A 17,026-nucleotide genomic window follows, 5' to 3' on the forward strand; every position below is an offset into this window, starting at 1 on the left:
AAGCATAGCTGCTTAACATTTGGATGTTTCAGGAAAACTCGTTTCCTGTAATGACCTACACTGAAAACTTATTCAACAGCTGCCAGTAGGAAAACTGTATGCTGTAGCAAATGCTGGAATGTATCATATTTCCCTTTTTGGCAAGGCGCAGCTAATTCAGCCTTTACACACACCTCTTTTAAAGTTTTCCTCAATCTGTTTGTCACTGAAAGCATCTACTATCTTCACTGGTGTTAGTGCATGTTTACTGCATGTCTTGGCTCCATTTATTATGTTTGGAACATTTTGCAGTTTTTCTTTATGTAATATTTGTTGAGGCCCTAATACTAAGTTACTGAGTTATGCAAGGAGTGACTTCCAGTTACATTTAGTATATGGTATTCCATACTTAGGTGAGACAGACAGCTCAGCTCTGAGTTTGACAAGGTGATAGTGTAAAAAGAATTGGCCAAACTGATGGGATTAAAGTTGGCTACAAGGATCTGGACAGATACAATCCAATTCATAGTAGGCAAGTCTACAACATAAAATTGCCAATTAATGACAACCTAGGGCAATATCACTGAGACACCATGGGATGGTGGGTGTGAGGAATGGGAAGAAAGGTCTCGTTGCTGCCTGAGAAGGTCTTCCTTTGGGCCAGATGACTGCCTTCAGTACTGTTAAATGTCCATGATTCAAAAGATGAGATCTACCAACAAAGTAGATATATTTAATGTGCTGAATAACAATGCTGAACTCTTGAAAATGGATAACTGGGAACATTTTGATCACGTTTATGTTATTAAGAGATGGGGATCATATACATACAAAAAAATTTGACCCAAGAATGCTATGCAAGTGGGGTCAATGCAAAATGGTTTTGTTTTTTAATTCTAGACTTGGATCAAGTATGCATTTATCCACTCAACTATTGAACTGAAATAAATGCCATGTTAGCTGAAGTTGAAGAAACTGTACGATAAAAATGCATTACAATGTTTTGGCAAGATTCCAAAAACATCAGAACTTGTATAATGATTGGAAACAATTTTCTGTATATTTATCTTGAGTCTCTAAACATGTGGTTCTATTCTACAAATAGCTCAGATGAACAATGGAGACTCCCTCATTCCCCAACCACCATCACCAGTGCCCTATCCAAACTCTACTGGTTTAGGCCACTTCTTCAGATCTGTTCAATAACTGTTCTTGCTTCAATTTTCAATGCATTTCTCCCCATCAGGTCATAGATAATACTACTCATAAAAGGCCTGACTGTCTTAACATTAGATATGACTTAACAATGTTAAGCATAGATTCATAGATTTACAGCACAGAAGGAGCCATTTGGCCTGTGGTGTCTATTCCAGCTATATGTGAAGCAATCCACTCAGCCATTCCTCCATTTTATCCCTGTAGCCCTGCATGTTTTTTTCCATCAAGTGCCCATCCAATTTCCTTTTGAAATCATTGATCATCTCCGCTTTCACCTCCCTCGTAGGTAGCGAGTTCCAGGTCATTATCACTTGCTGCATAAAAGTGATCCTTACTCGCGTTCCTCTGACATTTCTTCCAGAATCTTAAACCTATGTCCCCAGGTCCTTGTGCCATGGGAACAGCTAATGGGAACAGGTTTTTTTCTTGTCTACCTTACCTAAACCTTTCATAATCTTGTACACCTCTACTAAATCTCCCCTCAGTCTCCTTGGCTGCAAGGGGAACAGCCCAGCTTCTCCAACTTAACCTTGTAGCTAAAATTCCCCACCCCTGGAATCATTCTGGTAAATCTCCTCCTCTATGCCCTCTTCGTGACCCTCACATCCTTCCTGAAGTGGGGTAACCAGAACTGGGTGCACTACTCTAGTTGTGGCCTAATCAGAGTTTTATAAAGAATCAGTATAACTTCTTCCTTTTTGTACTCGGTGCCTGTATTGGTGAAGCCTAAGATCCCATATGCTTTGCTAACCACTTCTCAATATATCCTGTCACCTATGCACATGCAGCCTCAGGTCTCCTGTCCCTACACACTCTTTAGAACTGTGCCAGTAAATCTATATTGTATCTCCCTATACCTTTTGTCAAAATACATCGCCTCACACTTTTCTGTATTAAATTCCATCTGCCAATTGCCTGCCCATTCTTCTCGCCTATCTATATCCTTCCTCTTGCAGTCAGTTAGTATTATCCTCGAAGTTTGCCACTCCATTTTGGTATCATCAGGAAATTTTGAAACTTTACATGGATATTGGAATACAAAGTTGTTTTTAGTGGCTGTAGCACTGACCCTTGTGGGACACCACTGTCTACCATCCTTCAGTTTGAAAAATAACCATTTACCGTGACTCACTGTTTCCTGTCCTTATGCCAACTTTTATGCAACTTGACGCTGACCCTTCTATTCCATGAGCCTCAATTTTGCTAATCAGACTTTTATGTGTTGCTTTGTCAAAAGCTTTCTTAAAATCCATAGAGACAATATTCATTACATCCCCTTCAACCATCTCTGTTACTTCATCAAAAAATTCAATTAGATTAGTCAAGCACAGTTTGCCTTTTACAAATCCATGCTTGCCATCTTTAATTAACTCCAACTCTTCCCCAAGTGCCTGTTGATTTTTTTTTTCCCTGATTGTTTCTAAAACTCCTATCCACCACTGATGTTAAACTAACTGACCTGTAATTGCTAGAACTGTCCTTACACCCTTTCTGGAATAAAGGTGTCATATTTACCACTCCCCAATCATCTGGCAACTCCTTCCACCACCCCCACCCCCCAGTATCCAGTGAAGATCGGAAGATTAAGGAAAGCTCTTCCACTATCTCCACCCCAATGTCCTTCAACCTGGGATGGAAGTCAACAGGACCAGGTGACTCTAAGCATAGCCAGCCTTTCCAGTACCTCCTGCCTCAATTTTCACCCCGTCCATTACCTCTACCGTCTGCTTCTACCGATTATTTTGTCAGGTTCCTCTTTCTTAGTAAACACCATTAAAAAGCACTCATTAAGTATTCTAGCATTTTTCTAAGCCTCTAATCATATATCACCCTTTTTGTCCCTAATGGGACCCACTCCATTGCATACTCCCAACTTTCTATTTACATGCTGGTGGAAGATTTTCAGGTTCCCTTTTATGTTACCTGCCATTCTATTCTCATATTCTTTCTTTTTCGAGTCTTATTTTTCTCTCGATTCCCATCTCAACCTGGTCCTCCGGGTTTGACCTAGTTCTCACTTGAAGAATTCATCTGACATGCATCAAACATGCTATCTCTTTTTCGTCATATTCTCTATCACCCTCTTCACCCATAAAGTCATGGTTTTGGTTCCAATACCATTTACCTAGCCTGTATCTGATGCATCTTCTGCTCAAAGATCACCATTGTTGTATTAGTTTTTCCTGTCAGTCTTGGATTCCATTTTACCCTGGCTAGATCCCTTCTGATCCCAAGCAGTAATGTTTTTCCTTATTGCTACAGTCATCCTTGGCCCACCTTAGTCTCTCCTGTTTGCTGTCTCCTTTTTTGTCTGTTACCTCCTGTAGCCCTAAACCAATTTTGGTCTCTTGCACATCTCCCCATTTCTTTCCTGCCACTGTTAGTACCTGTCCTTGGCCCTAAGCTCTCGAATTTCTTCCAAAAACCTCTCCATTCTCTATTCACCTTTTAACACCCCTCTTAAAGTCTATCTGTTTGATCAAGCTTTGAGTCTCCCCTTCTCCTTTCACCTGGTGTAAATTTTTTCCTTGAAGTGTCTTAGGTCATTTTTCTACATTTAAAGGCACTATATGAATACATGTTGAATTATGCACGGTAATACAAAAATCTCTTTCCTCTCCACACTTCAATTTTTCATGCTGTGGTGGGTATCTAGAAAAGTAGTTATGTTACTAGTCTGGTAATCCAGAGACCTGGATGATATGGCGACAAGAGTTCAAATTCCAACGTGACAGGAGGGGGATTTAAGTTCAGTTAATTAAATAAATCTAGAATTAAAAAAATTAGCATCAGTGATGATGACCATAAAAAACTATCTACTGAACTGTCATATAAACCCACCTGCATCACTACTATCCTTTAGGGAGGGACAGCTGCCATCCTTACTGATCTGGTCTAAATATGATTCCAGCCCTACAGCAATGTGATTGACACTTAAATGCCTTCTGAAATAGCCCAGCAAATCACTCAGTTGTATCAAAAATCACTGTAACATCAAAAACCGCTGTAACAAAGTATGTTAAGAATAAAACTGAATGGACCACCCTACATTGACCAAAATATTGGACTTGGACACGACAAAGGCACACCCAACCCAGTTGACTCTGCAAAGTCCCTCTTGATTATATCTGGTGACCTGTGCCAAAATTTGGAGAGCTATCTCACAGGCGAGATGAGCAAAAGTCTGACATTCATACTCACTGAATCATATCTTTTGGCCTGTGTCCATGTTGAGTACCACTTGGAAGAAGCACTAGGTTAGTTTGGGCACAGAATGTACTCTGGTTAGGGAGTTCATTGTCCATCACCAAGATTAGCTTGGTAGCATGACTACTGACCCAGCTGACGAATCCTAATGGGCATAGCTATCAGACTGGGCATGTGATGAAAGAAAGAACATTAGGGAAAAGCCTACTTGACCTCGTCCTCACCAGTCTACTGATCACAGGTATATCTGTCCATGATAATATTGGTAGGAGTGATCACTGCTCAGTTCTTGTGGAGACAAAGTACTGTCTTCACACTGCGGACAGGGTCCATTGCTATTTGTGCCATTATCTCCCTGTTAAATGAGAGAGATTCAGAACAGATCTAGCAGCTCAAAATTGGCATCCATGAGACACTGCAGCAGAATTGTATTCCACTACAATCTATACTCAGATGGCTTGGTGTATCCCTCATCCTTCCATTAGTGTCAAGCCAGGGGACCAACCCTAGTTCAATGAAAGGTGTAGAAGAGGATGCAAGGAACTGAACCAGGTATACCTATAATTAAGGTGCTATTCCTGGTGAAGCTACTACAGCAGGACTACATGCATGCTCAACAGCGGAAGCAGCATGTCATCGAGAGAGCTAAGCAATTCTACAACCAACAGATCATGGTAAAGCTGTACAGTTCTGCCACGACCAGTGGTGAAAGATGGTGGATAATTAAACAGCTGATGGGAGCAAGAGGCTCCATGAACATCCCCATTTTCAATGATGGAGGAGTCCAGAATGTGATTGCAAAAGGCAAGGCTGAAGCTTTCACAACTCTTCAGCCAAAAATTTCAGATGGATGATCTATCTCGGCTTCCTCATGATGCCCCCACCATCACAGATGCCAACTTTCAACCAATTCGATTCACTCCACATGATATTAAAAAATGGTTGAGCATACTGGATATAGCAAAGGCTATGGATCCCAATAACTGACTATTCTGATAACATCTCAATAACAATTGCTAAAGATTAGTGCTCCAGAACTAGCCATGCCTCTAACCAAACTCTTTCCACATAACTACAACACTGGTGTCAACTCGACACTGTGGAAAATTGCCCAGGTATGGATTTGTCCTGCATTTTGTGGACAGGACAATCTGCTGCTTATTGTCCCATCAGCATACACTTAATTATCAACAAAACGATGGAAGGTGTCATTGATGGTGCTATTGAGTGATATTCATTCACCAATAACCTGCTGATCAGTGGTCAGTTTCCGCTGTGCATGGCTCTAGACCTCCATTATAGCCTTAGTAAAAACATGGTCGAAAGAACTGAATTCCAGAGGAGAGGTGAGAGTGACTGCCCATGTGTGGCATTGAGGAGCTCTAGTAAAATTGAAGTCAGTGAGGATTGGGAGAAAGCTACACTGGTTGGAGTCATCCTGAGCACAAAGGAAGATGGTTGTTATTGTAGGTCAATCATCTTATTCCCAGTACATCCTCCACCCTGCAGAAGTTCCTCAGGACAGAGTAGGCCCTACTATCTTAAGCTTCATCAATGACCGTCCCTTTATCATAAAGTCAGAATCAGGGATGCTCGCTGATGACCGCAGTGTTCAATCCCATTTGCTATTTTTCAGGATAATTAAGCAGTTCATGGACAAATGCAACAAGAGCTGGACAACATCCAGGTTTGGGCTGAAAAGTGGTAAATAACCTCTGTTGCACAAGAGCTAGAAAATGACTATTTCCAACAAGAGTCTAAACTCCTCTCTTTGACAGTTAATAGCACTACATCATCGCCACCAACATCCTGAGAGTCACCATTGACCAGAAACTTAACTGGACCAGCCACATAAACACTGGCTCAGAACAGGTCTTCTAATATGGGTATTCTATGGAGAGTGACTGCTCTGCTGAATGCTCAAAGGTTTTCCATCACCTACAAGTCACGAGTGCGATGGAATGTTCTCCACCTCTCTGGATGAATGCAGCTCCAGCCATACTCAAAGCTTGACATCATCAGGGACAAAGCAACTTATTTGTTTGGCGCCCCATTCACCACCATAAACATTCACTGCACCCAGCACTGGCAAAAGGCTGCAGTGTGTGCCAAATACCAGATGCACCACAGAAGCTCACTAAGGCTTCCTTAACAGCACCGTTCGATTCTGTGGTCTCTACAGGCTAAAAGGACAAGGACAACAGGTGCAAAGGAACATAGCACTTGCAAGTTCCCTTACAAGTAGTTGTGTCAGCCATGGCTCAGTTCATAGCATTGTAACCTCTGAATTACACTGTTCTAGATTCTAGTCTCAATACAGAACTTGAGCACAAAAATCTAGACTGACACTCCAGTGCAGTACTGAGGGAGTGCTGCATTGTTGGGAGATGCATCTTTCGGATCAGACATTAAACCAAGGCCCAAGTGGATGTAAAAGATCTTAAGGCACTGTTTTGAAAAGGAGCTGGGGAGTTATCCAGTATCCTGGCCAATATTTATCACTCAATCAACATCACAATGAAAAAAACAATTACCTGGTTATTACCACGCTGCTGTTTGTGGGAACTTGCTGAGGTCAGATATGGGTCTCGGTTTAACATCTCGTCCAAAAGATGACACCTCCCAACGGTGAAAATTTTGCTACCTCAGTACTGCACTGAAGAGTCAGCCTAGATTTTTGTACTCAAGTTGCTGAATTTAGACCCGTAACCTTCTGACTCAATGCAAGTGTGCTATGACTGAGCTGAGAGTTACTCACTAACACCTCCATTGAACTTCTAGTTGCTCAAGTAACAGCTTTTGCCTTTAATTGTGCATGATATCTGTCTCTGTTCTCCTGTGAATTATCTTTCTTCACTCCATAAAAGTATTTTTGTGCCTGTGCCAGCTCTGCTGGAACAATCCAGAATTAACCATTAATACAAAAACAAAATGCTGGAAATCTGAAATAAAAACAAAAAAATGCTGAAAACACTCAGCAGGTCAGGCAGCATTTGTGGAGAGAAACGGACTTAACATTTCAGGTCGATGACCTTTCATCAGAACTAATAGTCAAAATTAACCACATTGCCCTGCTTTTTTTCCATCGCTTTGTATTTTTCTGTATATAATTTTTCAGATAGAATGTTTGAAAACTTAGTGCTTCATTTTGAATTTTTGATAAATGGCTATATGGGTTGTTGAATAAAGATTTGTAAATCATTTATTTTTAACCTAATTTCCTGTAAACCCTAATCCAAGTATGGAATAGCCTGGCAAGTGGGTCTAAAATTGTAAATGATTTCAAGTGCTGTATCAGCTTCTAACTTCTCACCAAACTTTGTGCTATAATTTATAAAGGTGGTGGGTGGTAGCAGAAAACTTTTGTTCCTGTGGTGCTAAAGGATTTGTTCAGTTTTCTAAACTAGGAATCGATTTTATTTTTCAAAGATTGACGTAGATAAGTGAAGCTACATGCTTTGTACTTTTATTTAATTACAATGACAGCTGATAGAGGCAGTCTGCAATAATAGCCCTGACCTAGCAACACTTTGCTTTACGTTTCCATCATCATCTTTGACTCCACAACTGTTGCCATGCTGTTCTAATACAGTCCAACAATCAGAACTTCTTTCAACTAAACATTGCTGAAATCAAACCAGTTGTTTTTAGTTATCAACTTAAACTGCACCTTAGCTGGAGTCCATCTCTTCTACTAATAGTCAGGATTAAACCTGACAGTATACATACTTAATTCGGATCTCTAACCACACACACAGTTCATCACTGAAAGGGTCTGTTTTCACAGTGGAAATATCATCCGCTTTTACCCCTACCATACCCCTAGCTTTGAAACCCTTGGCTATGCTTTTGTGAATTTGAGGCTTGATTTTTCAACACTGTCTTTGCCAGCTTCACAAGTGCTTCAAACTCCAACTAATTCAGAGCTCTCGGTATCCACGTCATCAGGAATTCTCTTCTTAACCCTTTCAGCCTTGTGCTTCTCTCCCCTCTACAGCCTTCTCAAAACATGCCTCATCAATTATCTTCCCTAATTCTGTTCTAAATTCCTGCTTAGCCTTAGATTCCATCCTTCCTGAAAGAAGCATTGGGTTAAACTAAAGGAACTATATAAATGCAAATTGCTGTGCACGGTATTGGCCACTCTGGTTGATACTGGCATCTTCCCCATGCACAGATGTCACAATCCTCAAAGTGCAATGAAAATTCATTGCAATGCATTTTACATTGTTATCTGATAGCATAATGTTTGATGTTTTCTTCGTTCTTGGTTCCCAGGCATTTACTATTCATGCTTAAGACATGCTGAAGATCTGTGATGTAATGGATACACCAGAGATGATGGATGGATTCTGATGGATGCTGACTGAAGAGCTGCATTTCACGTGGTATGTTGTGTTTTCTTTGAACTGCAATTCTGTTCATTATTGTGAGGCTATTCACCCAGTGCCCCATTGTTCAATAGGCTAAGGTTTACCAAATGTTAGTGGCCTGCAAAAGGTATTGAAGCTTTTGTAAACTATATAATGTCAATGAATTATGCTGGAACCAGAGCATTCTTCACTTCCTTGTTTACAGCCTTGGGATATGGAGCAAAGCTCTGTATGATGAGCCTTTAATTGCCACCTGAAAGCAGCAGTAATGTAGATTTATTACTAATCCCATAGAATATGAATTGCTATGAAACTGCAACATGCATTGTATATTTGTCCACTTTTCAGAAACTGAAATAGGCTTGCCATGATGGAAGAAGACAAAAAGCGAAAGACTGCAGATGCTGTAACTCTGTTTCGAGTATTTTCTGATTGGCAGGCAACAACTATGAGAAAGGACAAGGGAGTTAGGTTAATGTTTCAGGTCTATGACCCATCATCAAAACTGGAAAATGCTACAGATTTGAAAGATTAACCTTTTCTTTGGCCTCTCCTCATAGATGGTGTGCTGTTTCCTCGCACCCCCCCCCCCCCACCAATTTATATACATTAAAATGAGTTTATTGGGTTAAAACTCATGGCAAGCTCAGAATAGATTTTTTATAGATATTTTCTCGTTTTGTTTTTAATCTTTTTTTGTGTTGGCACATGATTTTGGCGAAGATTGGGAATTTGGGCAAAGATCTGTTATGATGGATTTGTGATACAAATCATCATATTGTGTTTTTTTGGTAGTCATGTTAATTTGCATATTGCTGACTGGACATGGTCTGACCATTTGTCTGTTGTCTGAACCTAGATTCCCACCTTGTATAGCCCATGGCACTGTTAATGGAATGTTTTTTAATAGCTTTAATCTTACTTGAGAAGAGATGTGGGATTAAGAATGAACCTGTAGAGGAGAAGCTTTATTATTCTTTCGTGCAGCATGTGTAGGAAGAATTGTGGTCTATTCAGATGTTAGAAACAGTTAAATCTGATCCCAGGCAGGGGACAAAGCTAATCATTTGGAGTAGCTTACAGACCAGGAATATGAATCTCTTGCAGCAAGTAACCTTTGTGTTTCGAATCCTATAGGTGATTAATCGCTTTTCTTAGTGGAAAGATGCCCTTCTTTTCTGTCATCTGTGTGCCTAAACTAGGGAGAATAAAAATTGATTGAGTTCCTGTTGTCTTTTATGGAAGTAATCATGCATGGTAGTGTCTTCAAGAGCTTAACTGATTCATTGAGTTTCAGCAGGCTATCTGACCATTGTCGAGGCTCGCTCAAATTATCCACTTGGTTGAGATATTGGAGGTTTGCGGATGACCATATAATATTCTGCTATCAGTCGGTGATTTCTGGACACAAAGTGGAGAACATTGCTGCAGGGAATTAATTCCAGTGGAAAATTTGGCAGAACAATTCCTATTTCATCCTTTTTTTAATTTTAAATGGAAGAAATTGCTACTACTAGAAGAATAGTTACTTTTAAGATAGGAATAAATATTCCCAATGCACATCCCCTCATGGTTCAACAAAATGCATTAGCCACACTTTCATTGTCATGCAGAGTGATTGGTTATTCTGTGTAAATGTGTGGCAAACAACTTCAGTAAGTACAGGATATGGTTAAAACCTGTTCGATGTTACGTGTTTTCCGTTAATATTCCATATAACAAAATCTACACAGATAAAAATCTCACCATCAGTGAGTTTAAAGCTTTTATATTTCTCTTTGTGTGTGTATATGTTTACTGCTATATGACCTTTCAAGAAATTAGGAAACATGCAAAGGGTGTGAGAAGTTTGAAATTTCTTCAGAAATGGCAATTGATGCTAAATCAATTGTTAATTATAGAACTTTTGATAGATTTTTATTAACCTAACCGATATGGGGTTAGGTTGCAGTCATCCATGATCTAAATGAATGGCGGAACAGACTTGAGGGGCTAAACAGCCTTTTTGCTCCTCTGTTCTATTTGCATGTTGGCTTAATCCAGAATTGTTTTTTTAATGCTTTGCTGAGACTTAAATAGTGCAAAGCAGAATGGTCAAACAATGCACTCGCAAAGGAATTACGAATGTGTCATGATAAAGTCAGCATGTACTCAAAAGTAGTATTCAAATACATTGGTTGACATAAGCTTTCTATCATTGATACCAAATATTCCAAGATTCTGAAGGGTTCAGGTGTTGTGCCAGTGGCATATTTAAGGTCAGTAGAAGTGTGGATGTTAAAAGGAATCTGTTTTTAAAAAGTTTGTTTAGAATGGAGTTGGAGTTAATCCAGTAGTCCTGGTTAGATGTGTCAGATTACCATTTCTTGGATTTGGTGCCTGTGAAGCCTCTTGTAGGAAAAAGGTGAAAGTTTGGATCTGTGAGTGTGAAAAAGTTGACCTGTGAAGGGAATTCTAGATCTAATGACAGAACTGACATCTAGAAGTCTTCAATTTCTGGACAGTTGCACAAGGAAGGCAGCAAAAAAGCTGCAAGTTTCATACTAAAAGACATTAAACCAAATTTGGAACCTAATGGATTAAAAAAAAAATAAAATGGGCATGTTGTAGTCTTGCTTCAAGAGTAACCTTTCCCCAAGAGCCTCGAGGAAGATGTCACATTTAATCTACCATATACAATATAGAAAGTAAGTCAGACCTCCTTTATTAGCATTTGACACAGGCTAAGGCAGTGGGGTAATTATCACCTGACCATTTAAGAAGGACTGATTTGAAGAAACTGGTATTATTGGAATCTAGAGAATCCAAAAATGCCACTTTTACCTTGATGCCTTTTTTGTTTTATCGATCAAAATAAATTGGTTTGTCCCATGGTTTTAAAGCTATCATAAGAGGGTAAGACAGAATTAATTGGTTCATTTATGTGGTGCTCGTTATTTTTTGTCCCTAAATATAACCATAAGAACAATTAAATAATGATCCTATAGCAGTAATCTTTATTGAAATAGGCTCTTTATGAGGACAGCTGATCAGCCCATTATCAATATAGAGGGATAAATACAAATCACTTAGCACTTCAACAGGGTGACAAAAGTTATACAAAACCAGTTTTTGTAGCACATTCAGGCCCCAAACTACTAACTGAAAAGTCGACGGGTAGGATTTCTGTGTGATTTTATATAAGGTTTGTAATCTGTCGGTAAACACGTCTTTGTATACACAAGAAGCCACAGTCAACTTTGGGAGAAAATTGTAATTATCTTGACCAATGAATCTTGTATGGCTCCTGAACATATGCATTGTCAAATCAAAGCCAAACACTTTTTTTCCCCCCTTTCCAACCCTCTCTGGATGACACTCTAAATTTGACCAAAAGTGGGTATAAATGATCACTGACTCTCCCTTCAGTTTTCCCACTTAGCCTTCAGGAATTTAATTCTTGCTTGGCAATAACCTTCGGTGTTAAGGAAGAGGCCAGGAGTGTGAAGGTGCAAGCCTATGTCATACACTCTGGTGACGTTACTAATAACAACAACAGTAACTTTGTATTTATGTAGTGTCTTCAACATAGTAAACCACAAAATTTGACATCAAAACACATGAAATAATAGGACAGGTAACCAAAAGCTTACGCAGAGGCAGCCAAAGCCAACGAGGGGGAAGCAGATGAAATGCTTCGTGTCAATACTATCAAGGACACTTGCAACCCTCCAACCACTAAGGCCCCCAATAAGAACAATGGGACAAAGGAGGACATGGAGAGAGACAAGGTGGAGGAAAAGTTTGAGGCAGCAGACAGCCAATCAACTACACTGCCCCCTGAACCTCCCACTCCTCAGGAGAGCGAATCAATGGGGGAAGAAGCAGTAGAAAATCAGCAGGGGGAATGGCAGCTGGTAAAGAGAGCCAAAAAGAAGAAGGGACTAAGAAGGGACCAAGCCACTTCCCAGACAAGTGGCAAGAGGCGTCTCCCATCCGACACGGATGACAAGGGCAGCTGTTCTTCGGACGAAGAAGGGCAGGGGTGGCACCAACAGAAGAAGCGGCAAAGCTCTAGGGAGTTGGAGGTTGAGACACCTGAGCTCCAGAACATTGGAGACAATGAGGAGAGCAGCGCACCCCAACTTTTCCCACAACCCGAAGAGGCCAGCGCACCCCAGCCCCAGGAATCTGGGAGCAGTGAAGCGCTCAGCGCACCCCAGCTCCGGGAAGCCGGGAGCAGCAACACCCCAGATGGGCAGAGGATCGGAGAAACTTCTCCAACAGAGAACAATTCAAAACTTGTTCCTTGCACGAATCCCCAGATGCCACCTGAGTGGAACATCTCCAATGGGGTGGTTCAGGACAGTTTCCTCAGCCCATCCAAAGTGAGCAATTTGTGAACACTATGGGTATGCAGGAGCCATAATGCACCGAGGGGCTCGGAATTGTTTAGAGCCCCTGGGGCTGTACGGCTCACAATGAATGTATGCATTGAATACTAATTGTATTATAATTGTATTGAAGCACCTCAGAGTGCAACATGATGTATGTTGATAACTCCAATACCATTGCCTGATTGTCTGTAATGACCATATTGAAATGATTGTAATATTCATTGATTGTATTGATGCACCTTGTGATCCATGTGTAAAAGTTGAATCGGATTGCACTTTTTGTGATGGCTATTTTGAAATGTTTTGTAATGCTCTTCCAGATATTTTATGAATAAAGTATATTCTTGGGGAAAAAAAAAGGTAAGTTTTAAGGAGCATCATAAAAGAGAGGTAGAGGCAGAACGGCAGAGGGAAGGAATCCCAGAACTTGAGGTTTAGGTAGCTGAAGGCATATCTGTCAATATTGGAGCAAAGAAAACTGGGATGAGCAAGAGGCCAGAACTAGAGGATTGTGGAGATTGGAGGATTGTGGGGTTGAAGGAGGCTATAGAGATAGGGAGGAAGTACTAAAGCATCACTGGAAATAGCTGCACACTTGCCTTTAAGGGCATGATAACAAGTGTTCACTTGGTCTTTTTGTTCTCCCCACCATGCCCCATAACCATCAGAATTAGCCTAATTATTAAAATAGAGTTTAAATAAATGGAAACATGTTTGATATAGGAAAGACTCCTTGCAGAGAGCGAGGGATTGTTCTCCGCAACCAATTTAAAAGTAACCTTGTTAAAGAATGAATTGCCCTATTAGTTGCATTTGATATATGGGGTCAAAAGACAGAATACCATAAGGGGAGGGGGAGGGTTTTGTACTTGCAAAAAGGAGAGATTTTGTAACTTTTCCTTGGCTCATGTAAAAATATATTGGAGGAGAGTGAAATTGACAGGGATTTATGGATTGGTGCTGATTGATGCAGTCAGATGTCATGTTGTGTAAAGTTCTTGAAGCATCTATTATAGAGACCATCACTAGTTAGAGCTGTGCATGCAAAAACAATATATGCAAACCTTGCAACTTGTGCAGGAGTTGTCCAGAACTGGACATCAAGCCCCCATCACTGATAAAATCTTGTCAGAATGTAAAGCTGACCCCTAGAGGGCTAAAAAACCTCTGCCATTGAAGATGGATTGCCAAGTTTATTGATATGTTATTGATGCATATTTGTTGATAAATTCTTCCATTTTCTTCCCCATTTCTCTGCTGGTGCTGACACTTGCTAGGGTACTGTTCCACAGCCATTAGCCATTATCAATTACCTCATCCAAGTAGCCATTCTTAATGTGTAAGCCCAAATAGTGAAATTTGGAATGCACCCATGGAGGGCATCACATGCAAATCCTATTCTGCCTTCCTTTGACCATTCCAGCTGGTAATACTAGATAACAACCAGGAGAACTCTGGCTGATTTTTTTCCCATCCATGCTGCCCAGGGTTAATTGTTTCCCCAACTAAGGTCAGGTAACATTGCATGGACTAGTAATCAAATCCAGAGTTTTCTGGCCTGTGTTGCTAACAGCAGGACCCTCAGAACTCTGAAAAGCTAACCAAATTTTACAACATGTTAATGTAGATTGAATAACACATCTGTTAAGAATTTGGGGTGCTCTCAAATGCAGTATTTTGTTTTGAAAACTTGTGCATTTTAAGCTTCAAAAACATTTTTAATATATCATGCTATAACTGCCTGCACTTCGAAGTTGTTTAGTAATGACTGGTTGTCTCACGACTTTGTACCAAACCTAGTGAGACAGCTTGAGGTTAAATGGTTGCTGCTGGGTGTGTTTTTTGGGGGAAATTTAAAGATGCATTTTATGATGGGCAAGACCTGTCCTAAGCATTTAAATACTGTACTTCCTAGTACATTTTAAATGTTTCTCACTGGCACATTAACCAAAATATAAGATACACTGTTCTGATTTTAAACAGAATAACTAATTGTCTCCATACTAGGAGTTACAATTTGTAAACAACAACGCTTGAAACATTTACAATAATGGCTCAGTAGTACATCAGAGGCTGGACTCATTTTCTGTCAAGACAATTAAGAGCTGAGATCAATAATGTTTAATAACCCGCATAATATAAGATGCAACCAGATTAATGAGCTACAAATCAATAGGGATTAGAAAATCTGTCACCTGACACTATTTGGATTCAACATGAGGTATTGCTTCACCAGATATTGGTTACAATACAATAGGGAAAAACAGGGAAGGGAATTGAGGGCTGTGGAATTGTAGAGCATTAAGTCACCTGTGTTATGAGACAGTTTGTTAAGATGGGTTATTTAAAAATCCCAGAGGGAAACTTTAAACAACTGTCATAACCTATAATTTTAAGTGTTATGTTTGAGATGCAACTCTAAATTCAGGAATCAAACCACCAGTTCTCGAGGTTTTACATTAAACTAAATGAAATATTTTTATTAATTTACACAGGTTAATTTTTATTAATTTACGCATGGCTTCCAATTACTACTATCATAACTTTTAACAAATTCCCAAACTAATCTCCATTAAGGCAACAGCAACCCATTGACTTAACCAAACACCAGGCAAAGTATTTTCACCTTACAAGTTCAAAATGAGCTTCTTTTCACTTTGGTTCCTGTGGAGACAGTTGGAGGTTGACAGCTGTCTTTGATCTCATATTGCCTCTGCCCTGCACACACAAAACTACTGAAGTTATACCTAACATCGCTCATTGAATGTAAATTCTCATAGTATCACCAGCCTCTTTGAACTCCACCTTTTGACAATAAAACCCATTTCATAGTACCAATTTTATTAGTAGTATAAACATATTTCTTGGTATTTGCAAGCTAGGTGGTAGTTTTCACCCCACTTTTTGAATGCTCGATTCAAAAAATGCAAATGCACTCTATCTCTCTCACATGTCAAAACTAGTACACATCAAAGCACCCAGACTAGCTGGCTTTAATCCAATTAAGGCACACCCACAGACTAAACCTCTATTTTAAAAGAGAAATAGTTTCCAATAATATATACATTAATAGCTTCATGACACCTGACTATACCATTAGCATCAAATATGAATTCAAAGCTGGCTGTCATTTAATGCTACGTTTTCTCTTTGGAAGTAAATATTCTTTGGTTAATTATAGTGCCAATTCAAGCAGTTGATTCTACTATTGCAAATACCAAATCAGTTCAATGTGTCAAGCCAATTATAATACCGATTGGCATTGGAGATGGACCGAAATGTACTTATTTTGTATGACAGCCTCTTGTTTGTCCAGTCTTCACAGCACCTTGTAGGAGAGGTAGGTTCTTCAAACATGAAACTCTTGTGCCTTAGAAATATTTGTGAAGACACAACAGAGAATTTGTTTGTATTCGTCAAGCTTGAGGCATGTTAGTGCTGGGAAATGGAAGCCATTACCTTTTTTGGGCACCTATTGCTGGCATTCAGAACTCTCAGTCTTCAGTGTAACGGGGCCAAATGTGGAGTGTTAACTTTTTACTCTGTTGCAGTGGTGTTCTTTAAAGCAACTGGCTTCTCTTGTGGCCTTCAGCAGATTTACTCTGTAGACAAGGGTTCAGAGTCTCCAGCGCCGGGGTGATAGATTTTTTTTTAAAAAATGTAAACACTTCAAATAAAAGCACAGGCATTTCTTTTAAGCTAGGATCTCTGGAAATGGCCTTCAACAAAACTTGAGTGAGTCCCTTTGCTCTCCTAACCTCTGATCAGCATTCCATACTGTAGTAGTGCAAATTTGCCAGGTCTAGCCTTGTTTCTCTGAGTGATATTGCTAGCTTAATGACGGCCATTGCCCAGCTATTGGAGTTTGTGTTG

The 17,026-nt window shown here is 39.9% G+C and overlaps 1 protein-coding gene across 8 annotated transcripts in view; it reads left to right on the plus strand.

The window, feature by feature from the left end:
• Positions 1-17,026, plus strand: part of atxn1a (ataxin 1a) — a 390,269-nt gene that overhangs the window by 206,930 nt on the left and 166,313 nt on the right. For all 8 annotated transcript variants that reach the window (XM_078539207.1, XM_078539213.1, XM_078539212.1 and 5 more), the window contains one exon: positions 8,683-8,792. The gene's annotated coding sequence lies outside the window, so the exon portion shown is untranslated. The remainder of the gene's footprint in view (positions 1-8,682; positions 8,793-17,026) is intronic.

This window comes from Cetorhinus maximus, chromosome 3 (assembly GCF_964194155.1).
Source record: "Cetorhinus maximus chromosome 3, sCetMax3.hap1.1, whole genome shotgun sequence".
NCBI lineage: Eukaryota > Metazoa > Chordata > Chondrichthyes > Lamniformes > Cetorhinidae > Cetorhinus > Cetorhinus maximus.